Raw genomic sequence first — 24,420 nt, 5'->3', positions numbered from 1 at the left:
GAATTTCTTATTATTATTAAATCTCCCCACTGTACATTGGAGTTGTTTACCAAGATGACATTGAATGTTCCTGAGTGAACTAATTAAAGTTTGAAAATCATTGGCTAGACTTGAAAATGGCTGTCTAGCAATGATCAACAACTATTGGGGGACTTAGGCGATAAGTGGTGCAGGGGGTGGGCAGGAAGAGATATGAGGGGGTGAGGACTGACAACCAACCTGTGTTGCTAGGCAGGGTGTGAAGGGGATGTGGGTGGTTGGATGGATTGAGACATTTTGGGCTGTGGGGAATGGGATGGGGAGTTGGGGGTGTTGGCCCATTTCCTCTAGTGTGATCAATATGATACTTTTTCTGTATTTATTTATTATTATTTTGAGTGGCAGCCCACGGGTATATGTTTTATGTCAAGGGCTCCCTAGTGGCGCAGCTGTCTAAGGCACTGCAACTATAGGCCCTGGTTCAAGTACAGGCTGTATCACAACCAGCCTTGGTTGGGAGTCCCATAGGGCGGAGCACAATTGGTCCAGCGTTGTTAGGGTTTGGCTGGGATAGGCCATCATTGTAAATAAAGATGTGTTCTTAACTGACTTGCCTAGTTAAATAAAGACAAACCAAATATATAAATGTATATTAATATTGTACCTTTAACCCCCAGCCCCTCCCCCAACAAGAGATGAATGGGGTGAAAGAGAGAGAGAGAGGGGCGGAGGGAGAAGAGAGTGAGTTTGAGGGATTATGATTCATGAATCAAGTTGAGTCTTCTTTATTATTAAACACCAGGTGACTTTTCCCAACCTGCTCATGAATCAAGTTGTCTTTTTTTAACACCAGGTGACTCTTCCCAACCTGCTGATATGAAACTCTGTTGACAGCAATATCCTTAAACCTACACACACGAGCTCAACTAAAGTAAATAACAGGGAAATTACAAATGGTAAACTCATGGCTATCTCATCATGATAGACAAATTGAGTTGACTGAAGTATACAAACTTCTTATTGAATTGTATAATAAGGTAAAATGTGTACTACCAATGCTCAAAGCAATCCAACACATTCAAAAAGTATAGACACACTGGTGTACTGATGACAGAGCGGGTATCATGAGCTATCCCCAACACTGTATTGTCCTCTACTAATGGATAGCAGTGACTGATCTTCCTCTATCACGCACACACTCACACAGAGTCGCACACACTCGCAAACACGTTGTGCATCTCAGCATTATGAACCACATGAAATCAAATATCCGCTCAAGAGGGTATATTCCCACTACACTTTTAAGTGAAGTGACATCTCTCTCTCTCCCTTTCTCTTCTTTCTCTCTTATTATTTGTCTCATTGTTTTTCTATTTCTCCCTCTGTAAGAGGAGGAAGATAAGGAAGAAGAGAGAGAAGAGGAAGTGCAGCGATCCTTCTAGACCTCATAAATTCAATATATTCATATTGGCTTGGCTCTTAAAAGTGCTGCAGAGTGCATTTGGGAAGTATATAATTCACACAATTGTAAGAGGGCCGATGGTGATGCATGGAGACGCCAGGGTTCGCTTCATTTTCACAGCAACTCCTCTCCGTCATATATGCGCCACCTTAATTCCTTCCGCTGGCCTAATATGTTTTTAATGCAGCCTGTGACTTATGTTGCTGTCAGATGCCGGACCACATAGGGATGCCAAGAGCTAGTGGGCGGCAGTTGGAGACTGGAAACGGTGGCAAAGATTAATCAGATGGTGGGGGCATCTCACACTTGATCAAATACATATTAACTAAGAGCACAGAGAGAGCGAAACCTTGCAGAGTCAAAACATGTATTTTAACTCGTCTCTGCTCTCGATTAATGAGGTCCATTGTTCCGAGGTTGGTTTGATGTAACAATACGGATTGACCCCAGGCAACAATTGATTTCATCAATAGCCAGCAGAGGCAGGCAAATTGCTCATCGCCTCGCAGTCCAATGCAAACTTTATTAATTAATTTCCACAGTATATCTTCCTGGAAACATATTTTACAGTCAATTTACTGCGATGCATAATAAATATATGTCATATTCTGATCAACAGACACTTTATTTAAAACCTTAGGCAGTTGCCTTTGTGGCGTCTGTGGTGGCAATATATGGCTTTGCCCCCCAAAACGTCCCCAGGGAATAACACAGGACTATGGTTCTTTCATACCATTAGGCAGAGTCTAGGCACCGTTGCAAAGAAAAAGCCATATCTCAGACTGGCCAATAAAAAGGAAAGATTAAGATGGGAAAAAGAACACCGACACTGGACAGAGGAACTCTGCCTAGAAGGCCAGCATCCAGGAGTCGCCTCTTCACTGTTGACGTTGAGACTGGTGATTTGCGGGTACTATTTTATGAAACTGCCAGTTGAGGACTTGTGAGGCGTCTGTTTCACAAACTAGACACTCTAATATACTTGTCCTCTTGCTCAGTTGTGCACCGGGGCCTCACACTCCTCTTTATATTCTGGTTAGAGACAGTTTGCGCTGATCTGTGAAGGGAGTAGTACACAGCGTTGTACGAGATCTTCAGTTTCTTGGCTATTTCCTGCATGGAATCGCCTTCATTTCTCAGAACAAGTAAATAATTATGAGTTTCAGAAGAAAGGTCTTTGTTTCTGGCCATTTTGAGTCTGTATGTCACACCCTGACCATAGTTTGCTTTGTATGTTTCTATGTTTTGTTTGGTCAGGGTGTGATCTGAGTGGGCATTCTATGTCTGTTTATGTGTTTGGCCTGATATGGTTCTCAATCAGAGGCAGGTGTAAGTCATTGTCTCTGATTGGGAACCATATTTAGGTAGCCTGTTTGGTGTTGGGTTTTGTGGGTGTCAGTACCACACGGGACTGGTTTCGGGTTTTCACATGTATTGTTTTGTAGTTTGTTCATGTATAGTTTTTCTTATTAAAAAAACATGAACTTCAACACGCTGCGTATTGGTCCGCCTCTCCTTCGGCGGAAGAACCCCGTTACACTGTAATCGAACCCACAAATGCTGATTCTCCACATACTCAACTAGTCTAAAGAAGGCCAGTTTTATTGCTTCTTTAATAAGAACAAAAGTTTTCAGCTGTGCTAACATAATTGCAAAAGGGTTTTCTAATGATCAATCAGCCTTTTAAAATGCTAAACTTGGATTAGCTAACTAGAGGTCGAACGATTAGGTTTTTTCAACGCCGATACCGATTATTGGAGGACCAAAAAAGCTGATACCGATTAATCGGAAAATTTGTATTTATTTATTTGTAATAATGACAATTACAACAATACTGAATGAATAATTATTTTAACTTAATATAATACATAAATAAAATCAATTTATCCTCAAGTAAATAATGAAACATGTTCTATTTGGTTTAAATAATGCAAAAACAAAGTGTTGGAGAAGAAAGTAAAAGTGCAATTTTTTGCTATGTAAGAAAGCTAACATTTCAGTTCCTTGCTCAGAACATGAGAACATATGAAAGCTGGTGGTTCCTTTTAACATGAGTCTTCAATATTCCCAGGTAAGAAGTTTTAGGTTGTAGATATATGAATTATAGGACTATTTCCCTCTATACCATTTGTATTTAATTCATCTTTGACTATTAGATGTTCTTATAGGCACTTTAGTATTGCCAGTGTAACAGTATAGCTTCCGTCCCTCTCCTCGCTCCTACCTGGGCTCGAACCAGCAACGACAACAGCCACCATCGAAGCGGCGTTACCCATGCAGAGCAAGGGGAACAACTACTAGAAGGCTCAAAGCGAGTGATGTTTGAAACGCTATTAGCGCGTGCTAACTAGCTAGCCATTTCACTTCGTTTACACCAGCCTCATCTCGGGAGTTGATAGGCTTGAAGTCATAAACAGAGCAATGCTTGACGCACAACGAGGAGCTGCTGGCAAAATGCACGAAAGTGCTGTTTGAATGAATATTTACGAGCCTGCTTCTGCCTACCACCGCTCATTCAGATATTAAGATACTTGTATGCTTGTGTGCTCAGTCAGATTATATGCAACGCAGGACACGCTAGATAATATCTAGTAATATCATCAACCATGTGTAGTTAAATTGTGATTATGATTGATTGTTTTTTATAAGATAAGTTTAATGCTAAAGCTAACAACTTACCTTGGCTTACTGCATTCGCATAACAGGCAGTCTCCTTGAGGAGTGCAACGAGAGAGAGGCAGGTCGTTATTGCGTTGGACTAGTTAACTGTAAGGTTGCAGGATTGGGTCCCCCGAGCTGACAAGGTGAAATTCTGTCATTCTGCCCCTGAACAAGGCAGTTAACCCACCGTTCCTAGGCCGTCATTGAAAATAAGAATATGTTCTTACCTGACTTGCCTAGTTAAATAGAGGTATAAAAATAAATAAAAATCGGCAAATCGGCGCCCAAAAATACCAATTTCCGATTGTTATGAAAACTTTAAATCTGCCCTAATTAATCGGTCGACCTCTATAGCTAACACAAGGTGCCATTTGAACACAGGAGTGATGGTTGCTGATAAAGGGCCTCTTTCCACCTACAATAGTATTTCTGATCAATTTCATGTTATTTTAAGGAACAATTTTTTTCTTCTTTAAAAAACAAGGACATTTCTAAGTGACCCCAAACTTTTGAATGGTAGTGTATACTTACAACAATGACATATTCTATAGAGCTGTCTCATTGCATGGACCATGAAACAACCAAGGAATTCAGAACAATTGACTGTATGTCCCCTACCATTCTATGAGTTTGGATGTGCTGTTCTCTTGCTCAGCCTCCACACCCAGTGGCCATGCTAGTTTATCTTCAGTGCACTTTGTATGTACACCCCATACACTGCAGCCTAATTGAAATGTTCAAGGGTCCTTCTCTTAAAACTCTTTGATGTTTCTCTCTCTAGCCTGATACTCCCTACCTTCTCTAATCAACACAATAAGAGCAAGAAACCACTCAGCTCAGCCAGCGCTGTTGCTGCTACGCTGCTTTAAAAATGCATGTCTTCTTCTGCAAATGTATATCCCCAGGGGAGTTCCCACTTTCTCACTTTACTTCTCCATGCAGGCTGTGTTTCTCCCCCAGGGAAGGCATGGTTTGATAAAACTCCACATTGAATAATGACATGCATGACTACTGCCTGCCTGAATGCTATAGATCAGCCCCGAAGGTGAAGGCAGTTCAGGGTGGAAGGAAGTATTTGTGGGTGTGTGTGCATGCGTGTGTGTGTGTAGGATTTGCAGATGTAAGGCACCTCGCTCTCTCAGGGTGGGGTTAGCTAATTCTGCTGCTCAGCCTTGTGCATATACATTTATCCAGTCTTTCTCCCTACAGTGGCTGAAACTCCAGGGCATGGAAAGGTCATCAGTACCTTCCCACTGTGCACAAACTGGTTGAATCAATGTTGTTTCAACGTAATTTGTCATTGTATTGTGGCGTGGAATCAATGGAAAATACATTGGATTTAAAAAATAATAATAATAATCGTTGTTTTGTGACATTTCAACCACAGGTCATCATGGTAACCAATTTTCAACCCAGACAAACCTTATATAAAATATGTAGAATTTGTACCTTTGAAACAATGTCAGATCTTCAATGTAATATCCACAGTAAGAAAAAAACAATAGGATGGGCAACACTTCCTACTCGAGAGTTTATCTATCTACAGCTATCCTTTTGGTCTCCCATCCAGGGTTTTAACCAATCCCAGCCCTGTTTAGCTTTAATATTTGTAATTGACTTTTAGCAATGTGCTATCGTGAGAATGATTGTTGAGAAATCGCCACTTAATAGATTCACTGTTGCTATCAAAGGCATTCCAAAGGGTAGGTTTAACAGAACAAATGAAATGTAACCATACCTTTTTAATCATATATCATCAGTGATGCTATTTAGGCCTATATAGCATTTGGGAAGTTATCAACAGCTGTCTCACTGGGCACACACTGGTTAAATCATTACTATTTCCACATCATTTCAATGAAATGACTGAACAAATGTGGAATAGACATTGCATTGATGTCTGTGTCCAGTGGGATTGTTTAAATTCAGCCCAGGATTAAACAAAAATGTGACAATAGATACATACCTAGTGTTTCAAACTTTGGTTTATTTAAACAATTGAATTTACAAGTTAATAATAAATATGTTGGATTTATGTCTCCAACCCAAAACTCTAAGTTAAAGAATAGGTCAAAATCAAATCACACTGTATTTAATGTGCATTTAAAGTATGATTTTAACCAGTCCCATTCTTTAACTTAGATGTTTGGTTGAAATGGAGACAAACTGGATTTAAAGCCAGATTAAGTGGCACAGATAGAACTCTCCAAGCAGAAGATACATCTCCTTCAAATGTTGATATTTGGTTGCAATGACAACCAAACAATATTCAATATCACATTTGCAATACAGTAAATAGCCAATGAACTTGTCCACAAGACAACAAATTACATGTTAGATTCACTTCTCCATCTCGACCAAAAATAAAATTTAGAGAATAGGTGTAAGCCAGTAGCTCAGATGGAACTATCCAAGCAGTAGATACATCTCCTTTAAATGTTGATATTGCGTTGTCAACCAAATGCAATACTACCTTTGTAATATAGTTAAGCCTATCTCACATAGTAATGTAACAGTATTTATCCAACCTTAAAATGAGTAACATCATGGACACATTTTAAAGTTACTGTAACAATAAATATATTCTTATATAGTCATAGAAAGTGTGCATGTTCAAGATAGTATGCAAAGGTCGCAGGTCTGTGGAAATCTTCACAAATGCTATAATAATCTGCAATGACATTGATCGTCTTTTGCTATCCTCGTTGGTCTTCTTTTTATTACATTTTTTTAAATTGAAGCCTAAGATAGATCATTATTTACTTTAATTAATCTCAACCGCAATCCAGGTCATTTGGTTGTGCGATTAGATGAAGCACAGTGATAACACATTAAGTTGTTGTATAAATAAACACAATTCAGACATTGATTTTCCATTTCCCAATTTGGTTGTGCTTTTAGATGGATGAAAGCATAGTGATAACACATTGGGAATTCTACAAACTTTGGCTGTCTTTTTGAGTGGGCGAAAATAGGTTGTAAATTTCATTGACCAACGTATAAACCAAATATTACCCAAATATCCACATTGATATTACGTGGTTTGCCCAGTAGGTTGAGACTGTAGGGCTGTATACCAGTTCAAATCAAATTAAAGCCAATTTTTTTTGTCACACGTGCCGAATACAACAGGTATTCACCTTACAGTGAAATGCTTACTTACACGCCCTTAACCAACAATGCAGTTTTAAGAAAATACCTAAAAAAAACTAAAAGATAAGAAAAACAAATAATTAAAGAGCAGAAGTAAATAACAATCAGTCAATGTGGGGGCACCGGTTAGTCGAGGTAATATATACATGTGGGTAGAGTTATTAAAGTGACTTATGCATAGATAATAGAGACTAGCAGCAGCGTAAAAGAGGGAAGGAGGAGCAATGCAAGTAGTCTGGGTAGCCATTTTATTAGATGTTGAGTAGTCTTATGGCTTGGGTGTAGAAGCTGTTTAGAAGCCTCTTGGACCTAGACTTGGTGTTTCGGTACCACTTGCTGTGCGGTAGCAGAGAGAACATTCTACAGTGGTTCCTCCTTTAAATGTTGCAGCGTATGGAGCAGGGTGCATGGTGGCGTAGAATTCTATGGCACGTTATTTAAGTGTGAAACACTGGTACCATTAATGCTGGTTAGTGTTATTTTGACCACCAGAGGGCATCTTTGAGAAGCATTTGATAGCCTTCAATAATGGCTGTACTAGAGAGACCGGGGTTCAATTCCCTGACGGGGAGGATGGAGTAGGTTGTCCTTGTAAATAACAATTTGTTCTTAACTGACTTGCCTAAATAAAGATTACACTTAGAGCATAACATTTCTGCACTCTAATTCTAGTCTAACCAAAACCCAAACGGAGATTCAGTGAAAATAAAAATCTCATTGATTTATCAAGACCAGTCCCCATGCTTGTCTCATAGCAGGGTGAAACAGTGCTGAAATAGTTGTAGGCTTCAAATCCTATAGCTTCTAACTTCAATATGCTATTTAAATAAATAAGACCTACACCACTTTTAACTTTTTTTTGGCTGCAGGGGCAGAATTGAGTGGCTTGGATGAAAAGGTGCCCATTGTAAACGGCCAGCTCCGCACTCTCAGTTGCTAATATATGCATGTCATTATTAGTATTGGATAGAAAACACTCTGACGTTTCTAAAACTGTTTGAAATATGTCTGTGAGTATAACAGAACTCATATAGCAGGCAAAAACCTGAGAAATTCCACTTCCTGTTTTTTTTCTGGGGGTAGCAGATCTTCAACCAAGCTCTCATTGAAGTTACAGCGAGATATGGATGAGTTTTCACTTTCTACATCTTCCACTAGATGTCAACAGTCAATAGAATTATGTCTGATGACTAATGTGAAGGGGGTCGAATGACACAGGAAATAGTCACCACTGCCACGAGTTGACCATGCATTCACTATGCGCGTTCACAGGGGAAGCGACTGCGTTCCACCGCTCATTTGAAGTCATTCTAATTCTCCGGTTGGAACGTTATTCAAGATATATGTAAACAACATTCTAAAGATTGATTCAGTACATCGTTTGACATGTTTCTACTGACTGTTCCCAAACTTTTGGACATTTCGTCACGTTATAGTGGACGCGCTTTGTGACTTTGGAATTGTTTACCAAACGCTCTAACCAAAGTAGCTAATTGGACATAAATAACGGACATTTTCGAACAAATCAATCATTTATTGTGGACCTGGGATTTCAAGGACTGCATTCTGATGAAGTTCATCAAAGGTAAGGAAACATTTATCATGTATTTTCTGTTGACTCCAACGTGGCGGCTAATTTGGCTTCTGTTCTGAGAGCCTTCTCAGATTATTGCATGTGTTGCTTTTTCCGTAAACTATTTTTAAAATCTGACACAGCGGTTGCATTAAGAAGATGTATATCTGTAATTCCATGTGTATAACTTGTATTATCATCTACATTTATGATGAGTATTTCTGTTGAAACAATGTGGCTATGCAAAATCACTTGATGTTTTTGGAACTAGTGAATCTAAATAGCCAATGTAAACTCAGATTTTTTTATATAAATATGAACTTTATCAAACAAAACATGCATGTATTGTGTAACATGAAGTCCTATGAGTGTCATCTGATGAAGATAATTCAAGGTTAGTGATTAATTTGATCTTTATTTCTGGTGTTAGTGAATGCTATATTTCACTGAAAAATGGCTGAGCTTATTGTGGTTTGGTGGAGACCTAACATTATCGTTTGTAGTGCGTTTGCTGAAAAGCATATTTGAAAATCGGACACTTTGGTGGGATTAACAACGAGAATACTAGAGTATGTTTTCGGAATTGTAATTTTGAGATTTCTGTGGTTTGAATTTGGCACCCTCTATTTTCACTGGTAGTTGTCATATCGATTACCGGGATTGCAGCCATAACAAGTTAACAACACATTTAGAGCGGATCTAGTGCCAACCTCGCTTTTTTGTTGTATGTAGACAGCTACGAAAAATACAGATGAAAACTCTCTAGGTAGATAGTGTGGTCTACAGCTTATCATGAGATACTCAGGTGAGCAAAACTTTGAGACTTCCTTAGATATCGTGCACTAACATTATTAATCAGATATTGTAAAACAGGGTAGAGTTTAATTAGTTATAGTTCTATTTAAATGTACACATTGTTTAGTCATTATTCATACAATTCATAACACACCCTTACCTGCCGATCTATAAATTATGTCTCCGTACTCTAGCATGGGTAGGATGGTCATCTGAATCAGGGTTAGTTTCCTCTATCATAATCGCTCCTCTTTCACCCCAGCTGCCAAACTAAGTCTAGATTTATCTTTAGCCTGCAGCTCTGAAGGCCAAGCATTTCACTGTGTGTGTCAGGCAGGCAGTCAGAAAGGCGAAGGAGGCAGACAGACAGACAGGCAGGAAATCAAGCAGGCTGATATGCAGACAGGCTGGCAGACACTAGATGGTCAGTGTGTGTTTGTTGGCCCTTGTGCTCCCATCATTAAAGGGCTCATGTTGTTACACCTTTAAATCCTCTTAGCTCTGGCTTGACGTGGCACCTAGGGCTAGTTTCGGGACAAATAGCAACATTATTTATCTCGTTAGTGATAAATATAGCCCATTGCATGGGTACATTTGTGAATAAAAACACGGATAATGGTGTCTCAACAGTGTGTTTTTTTGTGGCCATTTCTGTGAACGAGCTTGCCATTTATTTATTTTTTTCAAAACTCCTACTCAGCTCTAGGCTTCGTGGCTTCGGCTGGCACATTAAGAGTCTGACACTCTCTCCGCTATGGCTGCATGTAAGCTTCATAATAGTCACACACAGCCTTGATCAGACATTTCATTACGACTTTGATGTCATACCCGTCACCTTCTTTCCATCAGGCTGCAGCACACTGACAATTTGTTTTTACAGTGCATTCGGGAAGTATTCAGAACCTTTGACTTTTTCCACATTTTGTTAAAGTTACAGCCTTATTCCCAAATCTATTTTGGAATGTTCTTATTTACATAAGTATTCAGACCCTTTACGATGAGACTCGAATTAGAGCTCAGGTGCATCCTGCTTCCATTGATCATCCTTGAGATGCTTTATACAACTTGATTGGAGTCCACCGGTGGTAAATTAAATTGATAAGATTTGGAAGGGACAAACTTGTCTTTATAAGGTCCCACAGTTGAGAGTGCGTGTCAGAGCAAAAACCAAACCATGAGGTCGAAGGAATTGCCCATAGGGGCCATAGACAGGATTGTGTCGAGGCAAATGGAAGAAGGCCAAACTAAGCAATCGGGGGAGAAGGGCTTTGGTCAGGGAGGTGACCAAGAACACGATGGTCCCTCTGACGGAGCTCCAGAGTTCCTCTGTGGAGATGGGAGAACCTTCCAGAAGGACAACCATCTACAGTACCTTCGGAAAGTATTCAGACCCCTCGACTTTTTCCACATTTTGTTAGATTACAGCCTTATTCTAAAATGGATTAAATCATGTTTTTCCCTCATCAAACTACATACAATACACCATAATGACAAAGCAAAAACATTTTTTAGAAATGTTTGCTAATAAAAAATGAAATGTCACATTTACATAAGTATTTAGACCCTTTACTCAGTACATTGTTTAAGCACCTTTGGCAGGGATTACAGCCTTGAGTTTTCTTGAGTATGACATTTGGGACATCTGTATTTGGGGAGTTTCTCCAATTCTTCTCAGCAGATCCTCTCAAGCTCTGTCAGGTTGGATAGAGAAAGTTGCTGCACAGCTCTTTTCAGGCCTCTCCAGAGAGAATTTCTTTAGATAATATTTTCAGGTCTCAGAAGTCTGGCAAAGCCTCCTCACCTTCTTACCTTTCACATTGACCACAGCTGGTAAAACTACTAGACGGAGTTTCACCATGTTCCTTCCATCTGTCAAGTCCAGCAGAACAACATGTGTAAATATTCTCCTACATGCTTCATCCCACGTCCCTCCACTGATCTGACTGGACTGAATAAGGCAGAGCTAGGAGATCATTCATGAGATGAGGCAAGGTGTTGGCAGGAGCCCTTACATACAGTATGCAAAGTCACTTCCTGACCAGTCCATTCAAAGACTATAAGGAAGTGGGACACAAATAGAGAGGGAGCCTCTTTAACAAGTACATCCATGGCTTGGACATCTGCCAGGCAAGGTTATGGCACATAGTTCTCCAAAACCAGCTGAAGTGTATGATGCACTTTAAATGCAAAGCATACCTAATTCAATTTTTAAATGATTTTTCAGAAGTGCTGCTTAAATCTTCTCTCTCTCTGTCTACAAAAAGGCTAAGGCACTGAAGCAGATAATTTCAGTCCTTCTGACATTAATAAAAAACAACCCTTTGCAGAGACTGGTTGGTTTATATTGTCACATATATGCAGGTGGAGAGGAGTAGAGGTGTTTCATCCATGGTAGTGCTGGATGAGATGAGGACGTGCAAGCGGAGGTTGGGAGTGACATTGCTGCAGGCATTTGATCCTATCACAGAAATCGAAGCTGTTTCTTTGTTTTTTCCCCATCACAACAACTGATGTTTGAGTAAAAAGCTTGTGTTGTGTGGTAGGCTCAGTAGCATGAGGACACAATGGGTATGATTAAACATAAGTTTACTCTGCAAGCATAGAACTCCATCACACCATACATCATCAGCACGTGCATACTCTTCTTCTACATATCTCTATATCATCGAAGTAGGTACTTCCATTCTTAATGTAATAGATTTTTTATAATTCATCTATGTCTCTCATGGTAATCTTGGGTAGTGCAGCAGAAAACAACTGCTTGAGACATCAATAAACTATTGGGGAAGACTGTGGAGATCCTGTGGGAGGGACAGAGAGCCTTGACAAAAAGACTGAAACACACACAGTCCAGTCAGTGTTCTTTCATGTCTTTTTTAATGCTGCCTCTCTTTAGTAGATTGCTTGGGAATTTTACAACCTATTGACTAAGGTGAAGGTCTGTATTTTTTCTCATGATAACGACTTACCCTTTGTTCTTCATCTACATTACAGTGTGCTACTGTATAAATCCATATCCTGAACCCCTATCTGCTACAGCCAGCTGGTACAATAAATAGACAAGTGTGTTGGCAGTCCATTTGCACATGTTGGATGGAAGTGTCTTCCTCAGAAGGTGTAAGACATACTCTTTTTTAATTATGAAGTACTAGCCTTGGGAGTTGAGTGAGTTTACTAATCCTTTATGTGTGGTGTTTTATTGTGTTACGGTCATGTACATATAATTAAATCAATCTTAGAAGGTTAGAAGGTGTTTGGTATGGCTTAATTCCCATGATAGCTAATATGCTGCATTTATCCAACAGCTCAAGCAGGGCTGAAGTGAATGTAAAGCTATAACCACATTTAAGCTAGTAAATTGACTGGAAAAAATTACCCCATGTGACAAATGTGTCTGCCAAATTGCATAGTGCTTTTGCAATTACACAGTTCTCTCATTGAGCAACACCACCTCCGCCACACTGATCCTCAACAGGGGGCTGCACGGGGTGCTTGCTCAGCCCCTTCCTGTAAGCCCTTTTCACCTATGACTGCGTGGCGATGCACATCTCCAATTCAATCATCAAATTTGATGTGGTAGCCATGATCGGTTGCCATGATTACCATTAACGACAAAACAGCCTACGGGGCTGCTGTGCTTCTAGCTCCTAGGCAACATTGCAGTATATTATTTTTTAATGGGTTATTTCTTACATTATTAGCCCAGAAATGTTTTTGTGTTATTACATACAACCGGAAATAACCTTTAGATATCAGAGCGACAGTAACTCCTCAGCATTACGACCAGGAATATGACTTTCCTGAATTGTTCGTACCTCCCAGGGCAATTGAACTGTTTCCAAAACAGAGAGAAGAGGTATTCGGAGTGGACTCCTAGTCCGACTCAGAAGGCGTGCACACCACCCATCACTTCCAAGTATATTACTCGCTAATGTTCAGTCTCTGGATAATAAAGTTGATGAGCTCAGGGCTAGGATCTCCTTCCAGAGAGACATCAGGGATTGTAATATACTCTGTTTCATGGAAACATGGCTCTCTCTGGATATACTGTCTGAGTCTATACAGCCAGCTGGATTCTCAGGTCATCGCACGGAATAAAGATCTCCGGGAAGAAGGCTGGGGGTGTATTCTTCATGATTAACTACTCATGGTGTGATTGTGATAACATACAGAATATCAATTCCTTTTATTCTCCCAACCTAGAATACCTCACAATCAAGGTACCTCCCAAGAGAATTCTCTTCGGTTATAGTTACAGACGTGTATATTCCCCATCAAGCCAATACAACGATGGCCCTCTAAGAACTACACTGGGCTCTATGCAAACTGGAAACCACATATCCCGAGGTCGCATTTATTGTAGCCGGGGATTTTAACAAAGCTAGTCTGAGGAAAACGCTACCGAAGTTCTACCAACACATTGACTGTAGCACTCGCTCTGAGAAAACATTGGACCACTATTACTCAACTTTTTGAAATGCCTACAAGGCCTTCCCCCGCCCTCCCTTCGGAAAATCAGATCAGTACTCCATTTTGCTCCTCCCTTTCTATAGGCAGAAATTCAAACAGGAAGTACCCGTGCTACGGACTATTCAACGCTGATCTGACCAATCGGAATCCATGTTTCAAGATTGTTTTGATCACGCGGACTAGGATTTGTTTCCGGGTAGCCTCTGAAAATATTGACGAATACACGGATACTGTGACTGACTTTATCAGGAAATGTATAGGAAATATTGTACCCACTGTGACTATTAAAACCTACCCAAACCAGAAACCGTGGATAGATGGAAGCATTCGTGCAAAACTGAAAGCGCAAACCATTGTATTGAACCATGGCAAGGTGACTGAGAATATGGCCGAATACAAACAGTGTTGTTATTCCCTCCAACTTAATCATCAAGTTTGCAGATGGCACAACAGTACTAGGCTTGATTACCAACAATGAAGAGACAGCCTACAGGGAGGAGGTATGGGCCCTTGGTGTGTGTGCCTAAAACCCTCACAAACTTTTACAGATGCACAATTGAGAGCATCCCGTCAGGCTGTTTCACCTCCCGCAACCACAGGGCTCTCCAGAGGGTGGAGTGGTCTGCCCCTCGCATCACCGGTGGCAAACTACCTGCCCTCCAGAACACCTAAAGAATCCGATGTCACAAGAAGGCCAAACAAATAATCAACCACCAGAGCCACTGCCTGTTCACCCCACTATCACACAGAAGGTGAGGTCAGTACAGGTACATCAAAGCTGGGACGGAGAGACTGAAAAACTACAGAGTTGGGGAAACACGTCTGGACCTGAATTGTGATTACTGCAGATGCCAAAACAATAACAAGTTTGTGTTCTGGTATTGCAATGCTGTAATCGCTGCCAAAGGTGCTTCAACAAAGCACTGAGTAAAGGGTCTGAATACTTATGTAAAGGTGATATTTCCATACTTCTTTGGCAATAAATCAGCAACCATTTCAAAAAATCTGTTTTTGCTTTGTCATTACAGGGTATTGTGTGTAGGTTGATGAGAAAACAATGTAATACATTTTTGAATAAGGCTGTGACCTAACAAAATGTGGAAAAAGTCAAGGTGTCTGAATACTTTCTGAAGGCACTGTATATATTGTCCATACTGTCTATAAACACTAAGTAGTCATATACTGTATATTAGTATATATATATGCTGATATTGCTCGTTCAGATGTTGGTCATTGTGATATTTCTTAATTTCTTGTTTTTTCTCGTTTTTGTACTGTTAGACATTTATTGTATTGCTGGACCTAGAAACACAAGCATTTCGCTGCACCTGCTTTAAAATCTGCTGATATGTGTACGCAACAAATAAACATGGATTTGATTCTTGTAAATGCTCTTATTCTGTATTTTGCCAGAAGCTCCCTATCACATGTGCAAAAAAATGCTGCTATCTTTATATTGACCAAAAGCAAGGTACAGTTAAAGTTTCAGATAAATGTGATTGTGGCGTCCTTTACCTAGCCATGTAGGGGTATGCAGCTCAGAGGGAGGCAGCTCGTAGGATGTGGGTATTTTCGACGGTGTGTCACTTTGCTTTAAGTAACCCTTAATGTCCACTGCTGAGTCACAGGTGTGTGTGGCTCCTGGAGCTCTTTTTCCAAACAGTGACTCTCTATTCAGGGTTATTTTGGGAGACCTGTGGTACACACACACACACACACACACACACACACACACACACACACACTACATGACCACAGGAGGAGTGTGACGCGAATACACGTGCTGCTTGCAGTAGCCAGGCAGCAGCACGGCTGTGCAAGGTGACTTTCGAAAACGTGTGTGTGAAGAGTGTGTGATATCTTGATATCTTGATATCCCAGGTGGCCTTGCTGCAGCTGAACTTAGGCTTGCATGCAAATCCACACCCGGGACATTGATTTCCTGGTCTAAGCAGCAGCCCTGGTTGTGAAGCCTTTGGCTTGAAGAGCTGTGATCCCTGGATCCTCCTGGATGAGGTCTATGAAAAACAGATTAAAGGACACAGGAACAATAGCCTGGAGAGAAAAGAGAGGAGAGCAGACATGATCAATACACCACCAACAAGTGTTGTAGTACTCGAGGAGTCCGGTCTCGAGACCACATATTGAGTGTCTCGGGCTTGTCTCGGTGTTAGATACAGTATTCAGACCTCTTGGCTTTTTCCACATTTTGTTACGTTACAGCCGTATTCTGAAATGGAAAAATATATATATCCTCATCTATCTACACACAATACCCCATAATTTCTGAAAATGTATTAAAAAAAACTGATATCACATTTACGTAAGTATTCAGACCCTTTACTCAATACTTTGTTGAAGCACCTTTGGCAGCAAATTACAGCCTGGAGTCTTCTTGGGTATGACGCTACAAGCTTGGCATATTTATATTTGGGAAATTTCTCGCATTCTTCTCTGCAGATCCTCTCGAGCTCTATCAGGTTGGATGGGGAGCGTTGCTGCACAGCTATTTTCACATCTCTCCAGAGATGTTCGATCGGGTTCAAGTTCAGGCTCTGGCTGGGCCATTTAAGGACTTTCAGAGAATTGTCCCAAAGCCACTCCTGCGTTGTCTTGGCTGTGTGCTTAGGGTTGTTGTTCTGTTAGAAGTGGAACCTTCACCCCTGTCTGAGGTCCTGAATGCTCTGGAGCAGGTTTTCATCAAGCATCTCTCTGTACTTTTTGTTGTTGTTCATCTTTCCCTCGATCCTGACTAGTCTCCCAGTCTCTGTCGCTGATAAACATCCCCACAGCATGATGCTGCAGAAACATAGCATCACTTAATGCGCCCAGCTGAATCAAACAGGCCTGAGGCTGAGCAAAGCTTCGGGGCTGACACACACAGAGACAGCATCAACACTGATAAGGCTACCAGCAACATTAATTACACTGCTTACACAACCTAAGATCGCCTTCATCGGCTGTTTCATCAGCTGTCCGGGTGGCTGGTCTCCGACGATCCCGCAGGCGAAGAAGCTGGATTTCTAGGTCCTGGGCTGGCGTGGTTACACGTGGTCTGCGGTTGTGAGGCCAGTTGGACGTACTGCCAAATTCTCTAAAACGACAATGGAGACAGCTTATGGTAGAGAAATTAAAATTAACTTCTATGGACATTCCTGAAGTCAGCATACCAATTGCACACTCACTCAAAACTTGAGACATCTGTGGCATTGTGTCGTGTGACATAACTGCACATTTTAGAGTGGCCTTTTATTGTCTCCGGCACAAGTTGTACCTGTGTAATGATCATCTTCTTGATATACCACACCTGTCAGGTGGATGGATTATCTTTTCACAGGACAAATTTCTGCTAAGAGTGACTTAAACAATTTGTGCACAAAATTTGAGAGAAATAAGCTTTTTGTGAGTATGGACAATTTATGGGATCATTTATTTCAGCTCGTGAAATATGTGACCAACACTTTACGTGTTGCGTTTATATTTTTGTTCAGTATAGCAACAAGATCCTTTTCGATAACACCTGCTGCAGCCGCTGCTAACTAGCCTACAACAAAAGCAAGCAACCCTGAAGCATGCACGAGAGAACCAGCTGTTCTGGATGACTGTGTGATATTGCTCTTGGTAGCCTATGTGAACAAAATCTTTAACCTCTCTGGGATAGGCAGGACGCTTGTGTCTCACTTGGCCAATAGCCAGGGAAAATGCAGAGCGCCAAATTCAAATAAAATACTATAAAAATCCAACTTTCATTAAATCACACATTTAAGATACCAAATTAAAGCTACACTCATTGTGAATCCAACATGTCAGATTTCAAAAAGGCTTTTTAGCGAAAGCATAAGATGCTATTATCTGATGATAGCACAACAGTAAACAAAGAGAGAGTAGCATATTTCAACCCTGCAGGCGCGACACAAAACGTAGAAATAAAATACAAATCATGCCTTACCTTTGACGAGCTTCTTATGTTGGCACTCCAATATTTCCCATAAACATCACAAATTGTCCGTTTGTTTGATTAATTCCGTCGATATATGCTGCTTCCAACTTGCGCAACGTCACTACAAAATATCTCAAAGGTTACCTGTAAACTTTGCCATAACATTTCAAACTACTTTTGTAATACAACATGAGGTATTTTTTAAACGTTAAATTGAAGACAGGATGATCTGTGTTCAATACAGGAAGACAACAAACTGACGCTACTTTGAGTCATGCGCCTCTCTCAAAAAGTCCACTTCAAGTGACACTCTTTCAAAATGGCCGTACTTCTTCATTACACAAAGGAATAACCTCAACCAATTTCTAAAGACTGGTGACATCCAGTGAAAGCGGTAGGAACTGCAAACAAGTCCCTTAGAAATCTGGTTTCCCAATGAAACCTAAATGAATAGACAGTGACCTCAAAAAAAAATCTGAATGGTTTGTCCTCTGGGTTTTGCCTGCTTTATAGGTTCTGTTATACTCACAGATATGATTTTTTCCCCCCATCCAAATCTACTAATAATATTCATATCTTATATTCTGGGGATGAGTAGCAAGAAATTGAATTTGGGCACGCTATTTATCCAAAAGTGAAAATGCTTCCCCCTATCCCGAAGAAGTTAACTTCTTGGATATAGGGGGCGCTATTTTAATTTTTGGATGAAAAACGTTCCCGTTTTAAACAAGACATTTTGTCACGAAAATATGCTCGACTATGCATATAATTGACAGCTTTGGAAAGAAAACACTGACGTTTCCAAAACTGCAAAGATATTGTCTGTGAGTGCCACAGAACTGATGTTACAGAAAAAACCCAGATAAAAATCCAATCAGGAAGTGCCGCATTTTTTTAAACCGCCTCATGGCAATTGCTCCTTATATGGCTGTGAAGGAGCTAGGAGTCAGCTTACGTTTTCCACGTTTTCCCCAAGGTGTCTGCAGCATTGTGACGTATTTGTAGGCATATCATTGGAAGATTGACCATAAGAGACTACATCTACCAGGTGGTCGCTTGGTGTCCTCCGTCGCAATTATTGCGTAATCTCCAGCTGCAGTATTTTTCCGTTTGCTTCTGATGAGAAGCTGCCAGCACTGATAGATTATCGAATAGATATGTGAAAAACACCTTGAGGATTGATTCTAAACAACGTTTGCCATGTTTCTGTCAATATTATGGAGCTAATTTGGAAAAAAGTTTGGCGTTGTAAGTGACTGCATTACCAGTCTTTTTCTTAGTCAAACGTGATGAACAAAACGGAGCTATTTCGTCTACACAAATAATATTTTTGGAAAAAATGAACATTTGCTATCTAATTGAGAGTCTCGTCATTGAAAACATCCGAAGTTCTTCAAAGGTAAATGATTTTATTTGAATGCTTTTCTTGTTTTTGTGAAAATGTTGCCTGCTGAATGCTAGGCTTAATGCTATGCTAGGCTATCAATACTCATACACAAATGCTTGTGTAGCTTTGGTTGAAAAGCATATTTTGAAAATCTGAGATGACAGTGTTGTTAACCTGATAGTCCGCACCCCCCGCATGCGGTAGCGTAAATACAGCCTCAAGCTCATTACCATAACGCAACGTTAGCGATTTCTAAAAATCGCAAATGAAATTAAATAAATATGCCTGCTCTCAAGCTTATCCTTTTCTTAACAATCCTGTCTCAGATTTTCAAAATATGCTTTTGAACCAGAGAAAATCAATAATTTGTGTAAGAGTGGTGATAGCTAGCTTAGCATTTAGCGTTAGCATTTAGCACGCAACATATTCACAAAAACCAGCCAAGGAATCAAATAAAATAATTTACCTTTGAAGAACTTCAGATGTTTCAATGAGGAGACTCTCAGTTACATAGCAGATGTCCAGTTTTTCCTGAAAGATTATTGTGTAGGACACATCGTTCCGTTTTGTTACTATGCATTTGGCTACCGAAACTAAGTCACCTACACGTCGAACTTTTTTCCGAAATAACTCCATAATATCGATTGAAACATGGAAAACGTTGTTTGAATCAATCCTGAAGGTGGTTTGTCATATATCTCTCCATTGAAAGCCCAGTCCTTTATGCAAGCTTTTTTCTCTGATTCGAATGGAAAAATACTGGGACCTGACTTTTGCGCACCAATTGCCACGCAGACACCAAGCGGGACACTTGGCAATTGTAGTCTCTTATGGTCAATCTTCCAATGATATGCCTACAAATACGTCACAATGCTGCAGAGACCTTGGGGAAACAAGAGAAAGTGTCCGTTCATTCCTGTCGCATTCACAGCCATATAAGGCGATCATGGAAAACGTAGCCTCAGAAATCCTGTTCATTTCCTGGTCGGTCAAACATCTTGGTTTTGCCCGAAGCATTTGTTCTAGGGCACTCACAAGTGAAAATCTTTGCATTTCTGGAAACGTAAGACTGTCTTCTTTCCAAAACTATCAATTCCAAGCATATTCGAGCATCTTTTCGTGACAAAATATTGCGCTTAAAACGGGCACGTCTTTTTATCCAAAAATGAAATACTGCCCCTATAGGACTAAGTGGTTAACAAAAGGCTAAGCTTGTGTTTGAATATATTTATCTCATTTAATTTGCGATTTTCATGAATAGGAAATGTTGCGTTATGGTAATGAGCTTGAGGCTATGATTACGCTCCCGGATACGGGATTGCCCGACGCTAGAGGTTAAACAGGTCAACATTCACAAAGCCACTGGGCCAGACGGATTACCAGGACGTGTACTCAAAGCATACGCGGACCAACAGTCAAGTGTCATCACTGATATTTTCAACCTCTCCATGACCGATTTTGTAATACCTACATGTTTCAAGCAGACCACCATAGTCCCTGTGCCCAAGGAAGTGAAGGTAACCTGCCTAAATGATTACTGCTCACGTCTGTAGCCATGAAGTGCTTTGAAAGGCTGGTCATGACTCACATCAACAGCATCCTCCTGAACACCCTAGACCCACTCCAATTCGCATACTGCCCCAACAGATCCACAGAGGACGCAGTCTCAATCACACTGAACACCTATGTGAGAATGCTTTTCATCAACTACAGCTCAGCGTTCAACACCATAGTGGCCACGAAGCTCATCACTAAGCTAAGGACTCTGGGACTAAACACTTTCCTCTGCAACTGGATGCTGGACTTCCTGACGGGCCGGCCCCAGGTGGTAAGAGTAGGCAACAACACGTCTGTCACGCTGATCCTTAACACTGGGGCCCCTCAGGGGTGTGTACTTAATCCCCTCCTGTATTCCCTGTTCACCCACTACTGCGTGGCCAAACAACTCCAACACCATCGTTAAGTTTGCTGATGACACAACAGTTGTAGGCCTGATCACCGACAATGATGAGACAGCCAATAGGGAGGAGGTCAGAGAACTGGAAGTGTGGTGCCAGGACAACAACCTTTCTCTCAATGTGAGCAAGACAAAGGAGCTGATCGTGGACTACACGACGGGGCTGTAATGGAGCGGGTTGAGAGTTTCAAGTTCCTTGGAGTCCACATCACCATCGAACTATCATGGTCCAAACATACCAAGAAAGTCATGAAGAGGGCACGACAAAACCTTTTCCCCCTCAGGAGACTGGAAATATTTGGCATAGGTCCCCAGATCCTCAAAAGGTTCTACAGCTGCACCATCGAGAGCATCCTGACCGGTTGCATCACCACCTGGTATGGCAACTACTCGGCATCTGACCATAAGGCGCTTACAAGAGGGTAGTGCAAACGGTCCAGTACATCACTGGGTCCCAAGCTTCCTGCCATCCAGGAGCTATATAATAGGCAGTGTCAGAACATTTTCAGAGACTCCAATCATCCACTGTTTTCTCTTCTACCGCACAGCAAGCGGTACCGGAGTGCCATGTCTAGGACCAAAAGGCTCCTCAACAGCTTCTACCCCCAAGCCATTAGACTGCTGAACAATACATAAAAATCGCCACTGGACAATTTACATTGACAACCCCCTTGTGCACTGTTGCTACTGTTTGTTTGTTACCTATGCATAGTCACTTCGCCCCCACCGACATGTACTGATTACCTCAAATAGCCTGTATCCCTGCACAATGACTCAGTACCAGTGCCCCCTGTATATAGCCTCTTTATTGTTATTCTTATTGTGTTAATTTTTATTTTTACTTTTTATTGTAGCCTACTTGGTAAATATTTTCTTCTTCTTGAACTCCACTGTTGGTTAAGGGCTTGTAAGTAAGCATTTCACGGTAAAGTCTACACTTGTTGTATTCGGCACATGTGGCAAATAAAGTTTGATTTGATTTGAAAGTGAAGCATGGTGGTGACAGCATCATGCTGTGGGGATGTTTTTCAGTGGCAGGGAATCGGAGACTAGTCAGAATCGAGGGAAAGATGAACGAAACAAAGCACAGAGAGATCCTTGATGAAAACCTGCTCCAGGGCACTCAGGATCTGGGGGAAAAGGTTCACCTTCCAACAGGATTACGACCCTAAGTTTTCATCCAAGACGATGCAGGAGTGGCTTCGGGACAAATCTCTGAATGTCCTTGAGTGGCCCAGCCAGATCCTGGACTTGAACCCAATCTAACATTTCTGGAGAGACCTGAAAAAATAGCTGTTTAGCGGCGCTCCCCATCCAACCTGACAGAGCTTGAGAGGATCTGCAGAGAAGAATCTCCCCAAATACAGATGTGCCAATTTATTTTTTATTTATTTTACCTAGGCAAGTCAGTTATGAACAAATTCTTATTTTCAATGACAGCCTAGGAACAGTGGGTTAACTGCCTTGTTCAGGGGCAGAACGACAGATTTTTACCTTGTCAGCTCGGGGATTTGAATCTTTCGGTTACTAGTCCAACACTAACCACTAGGCTACCCTGCCGCGTCATACCCAAGAAGCTGTAATCGCTGCCAAAGTTTCTTCAACAAAGTACTGAGTAAACTGTCTGAATACTTATGTAAAAGTAATATTTCATTTTTTTGCAAACATTTATAAAAACCTGTTTTGCTTTGTCATTATGAGGTATTTTGTTAGATTGATGAGGGGGAGAAAACTATTTAATACATTTTAGAATAAGGCTGTAACATAACAAAATGTGGACAAAGTGAAGGGTTCTGAATACTTTCCGAAGGGAGGGGGAGAAAGAGAAAGAGATAGGGAGGAAGGCACTAGACTAATAACGTAAATTCCTCAAGGTTTATCAGATAATGTTGAATGTTATATTAATGGAACCCGGACTGAGGCTGTCATGATAGTGGAGCAGCAACAGTATTATAAACCAATCACTGCACTGTAAATACATACATTTATATTGTGCATTGCTTTACTGTCCATGTACTTGGAGAGAATAGGTATCAACAATAGATACGATATAAAGTCTATGATGTGATAATACGGTATGAACCAAACTGCAGCAACATAGGCAAGGAAAACATTCCTCAGTCAAATTGCTTCGGCTAGGGGCATATCGTGTCAAAGTTTGTATAAGCCTTAATGACAACAATAGAATAGTTTCGCAAAAGAACAGGAAAGTTTTAGTCATTAGGCAGTCAGCCAGGCAGTCCGTTGTATTCACTGAATATTCTCCAGCAATCTCGCTCCAGGGTACAATACATATTTATTTGAAAATTATTTGCAACAAAGATTCTCATGACTTTTAAATCGAAAGAGAGAATAACAGAGCCTGAATTCATCCTTTTTATTGTCTGTTGTGGATATATTATATTTAGGAAGTAAATGTGTCATCTAACAGTTGCAATGTATTAGTATCTCAAAGGTACTGGTGTTTAGAGCCAGTGGGTTTGGGTTAGTAATATAACACCTTGCCATTTTTAAACATGGTTAAAAATAAATTGATATGGCATAAACCATAGCGTTGATATGAATTAGCTAATGGATAATATAAGGTAGCATGGCTACTTACACTTAGTGTACAAAACATTAGGAACAACTTTCTAATATTGAGTTACGTACACCCCTTTTTGCCCTCAGTACAGTGTCAATGTTTCAGGCCATGGGCTCTACAAGGTGTTGAAACCGTTCCACAGGGATGCTGGCCCATGTTGACTCTAAATCAAATCAAATCAAATGTATTTATATAGCTCTTCGTACATCAGCTGATATCTCAAAGTGCTGTACAGAAACCCAGCCTAAAACCCCAAACAGCAAGCAATGCAGGTGTAGAAGCACGGTGGCTAGGAAAAACTCCCTAGAAAGGCCAAAACCTAGAGAGGAACCAGGCTATGTGGGGTGGCCAGTCCTCTTCTGGCTGTGCCGGGTGTAGATTATAACAGAACATGGCCAAAATGTTCAAATGTTCATAAATGACCAGCATGGTCGAATAATAATAAGGCAGAACAGTTGA

The sequence above is a fragment of the Oncorhynchus nerka genome, linkage group LG17, assembly GCF_034236695.1.
Source record: "Oncorhynchus nerka isolate Pitt River linkage group LG17, Oner_Uvic_2.0, whole genome shotgun sequence".
In the NCBI taxonomy this organism is placed as follows: Eukaryota; Metazoa; Chordata; class Actinopteri; order Salmoniformes; family Salmonidae; genus Oncorhynchus; species Oncorhynchus nerka.
Note: the sequence above shows the minus strand (reverse complement) of the source record.